Source organism: Equus quagga, chromosome 7 (assembly GCF_021613505.1).
Source record: "Equus quagga isolate Etosha38 chromosome 7, UCLA_HA_Equagga_1.0, whole genome shotgun sequence".
In the NCBI taxonomy this organism is placed as follows: Eukaryota; Metazoa; Chordata; class Mammalia; order Perissodactyla; family Equidae; genus Equus; species Equus quagga.
Window position 1 is genome coordinate 3,477,368 of NC_060273.1, and position 2,937 is coordinate 3,480,304.

Genomic DNA, 2,937 nt, shown 5'->3' on the forward strand with positions numbered 1-2,937 from the left:
GGGGCCGCGGCGGCGGCGGCGCCCCCGCTTCGCGCATTGTTTTTCCTCGCGGCGGCGGCGGCGGCGGGCCGCGGGCGGGGAGCGGAGCCCGGAGCCCCCCGGTCGGCGGGCCGCGGGCGGAGTAATTAAGTGGGGCCCGGGACCGGCGGGGCCGAGTAGATCGCGCTCGAAGCCCCGGTCGGGTCCGCGACAAGATGGCGGCTGTTGATTCCTCAATTAAAAAAAAAGAAAGTTTTTTTTCTTCTCTTTCCAGAGCCTGAACGGGGAGGGGGAGGGGGCGGGGCACGCCGGTGCGTCACCCCCCCGCGGCGTCACCACGCACGGCCCCCGCCCCGCCCCCTCCACCTGCGCCGGCCGCGGCGGAAAGAGCCGAGCGCGCTCGGGCGAAAAGGGCCGAAGGCGCGGCCTCGGTGCGTGGGGTGGCGGGGCTGCAGCTCGGCCTGCGGGACCTCGGGCGCCGGGCCCCGCCGCCACTTTTGTTCCCACCGCGACTGGGCTGCTGGGCCCGGCGAGGGCCGTGGGCGGCGGCCTGGCCACGAGCCGGGCCCTCAAGCGCGGAGTCGGCGCCGGTCTAGCCCGCCCATCGCTCTGGGGCGACTCTGCCGGGTCCCAGCTCCTCACGTCCCTGCCCGCGATGTCGGGGGCGATCCGAGTCAGGCCTGGCCACTTCCCCTCGGCGAAAGCCAGCGATGTGTCGTGGCCTTTGCAGGTCACAGACCGCCCTCGGGTCTCGCTGCGAGCGTGTGCTGATGGGGAAACTGAGGCAGGAAGTGGCAGGGCTGGGAATCGAACTTCCCCTCCTCACATGAAGTGAGGGGGGGCGCGAGACTCCTGAGCACCTCTTCCCCAGCCCGAGGCGACGGGGCCCCCGTCAGACACCCTCCCCTGCACGGGCAGGGGGCGAGGGCTGCCCCCCGGGCAGGGGCGCGGTCGTCTGCGCCAGACCCGGAGGGCCCCTTGCATCCCGGCTGAGGGCCTCGCCGTCCCGCGCCGCTCCCGCCCCGACGCCACCTGGCCCCCAGCAGGTGCCGCAGACAGGTGTGGGTGCGAGGGAGAGCGGCTCCGTGGCCACTGCCCGCGGGACGGTTCCCCAAAACTCTAAGGTGTTCACAGCTCAGTTTGTTATCTGCCCCTGAAAGCGTGCCCGCGCTTCCTCCCCAAGTCCTGAAGTCTTCATCTGAAAGGTGTCACCAGCAAACCCGTTCCTGAGCCAGAAACTTGTGAGCGCGCAGACTCCTTCTTCCCTCCACCACCACGCAGCCAGACTCCTCACGTCCTCCACCCAGGAAACAGCCCTTTCTCCCCATCCCACTGCCTCGGAGTCGCCCCGCATCGGCCGGGTGGCTCCGGTGGCAGCTTCCCACTTAAGTCTCCCTTGCGCGCCACATTCCTTCCCCGCAGTGCTAGAGTTAACTTCCTGGAAAAAGAGAGAAAGAACTCTGTTTAAAACAAATATCTCCTACACACGGGAAAAAAGGAAAAAAAAAAAAGACTCTCTATATATAGTCTGTCTAAAAAAAAAAACATATGCATAGTCTGTTTAAAATATATATACCAAAAGAGTTATCTTTCTACTTTTTTCTATTTATCTATATTGTTCAAAATCTTGTAATCCCCCCCCCCCCACCGCCACCTGCCTCTTGCATCTGTCCGTTCCACTTTCCATCCCTCACTCCAGCATCACTGTCCCCACAACCACTCAGCCACTTGGAAGTTCTTATCATTCAGACCTTGTTATGCTTTTGCAAATGCTGTTCCCTGTACTGAGAATACATATGCCTGGCAAACTGTAACTTGTCCTCCAAGACGCAGTTCAAATGTCACCTACTCCAGGAAGCCCTCCTAGCCCACTTCAGGACTTCCACAGCATTCTGGGCAGAACTGTGTGAGGGCACACCTCACACTGTCATTTTTTTTTTCAATCCATTCATGTTTTTATTTACCCATCAAATATCCCTTGAGAATCTCCTGAGAACAGAGATAGAAGAGAAGAAAGAAAGAAAGAAAGAATAAAGAAGGAAATCCCTATGTATTCAACAAGGCCACATCGCAAGACCTGGAAATCATAAACAGAAGTAGGCAAGAAGCCAGTTTGCACAGGAAGGTGAGAAGTGGATCGAGTCATAGAGCAACATAGGGCTGGCAGCGCCCTGTATCTGAATGTGCTGTGTGTCCCTGTCACCACAAGTCTGTGGGCCCCTTGAGGGCAAGGGCCGTGTCCTAGTCATAGTACAGTGCCCTGCAAGAGTAGGTTTGTAAAATCTGATGAATGAGTAAGTGAATGAACACTGTCAGGTCCCCAAGTCTAGAGGCCTCCAGGCCACTGAGAAGGGTGAGCTCCAGCCTGTGGCAGCTCCAGGCCACTCCCCTGCAGAGGGGATAGTGTGTCAGGTTACCCAGAGACCTCAGCCACGGCCTGCCTTGGAGCACCACCTGGCCCTTGGGTTCCCTCAGTAAATGGTTTACGCAGCCGTGTGCACATGAGTTTGTGCCATCCCCCCATCAGTGGGCAGCTATGGCAGAGGTCATGCCCATTTTACAGAGGGAGAAACTGAGGGGACCCAGTCCAAATGACCCAGGGGTAAATGATCTGAACATGTCAGGGCCAGGCCTGAAACACAAGTCTACAAACGCCAAACCCCATATTCTTTCTGCTCAATCCTAAAACATACCTGCTCTGCAGTCCCTTTTTCTATCTCATTTGTATCATTTTGATCAGTTCCTCTGGTATTTCCTGATATCCGCTTTTCCTTTCCTTTCTAGTTTTTCTCTCCTTGGTCTGACTCTCATCCAAGAACACCGTGTTCAGACATTGGTGGGAGAATAACCAGAAAGGAAGTATGGTTCCTGCCTGCACACCCTTAGCTAGAGATCAGTGTCAACACAGATGAAAGAGACCCAACACTGTTGAGTGCCTTCTGTATGCCAGGACACTCT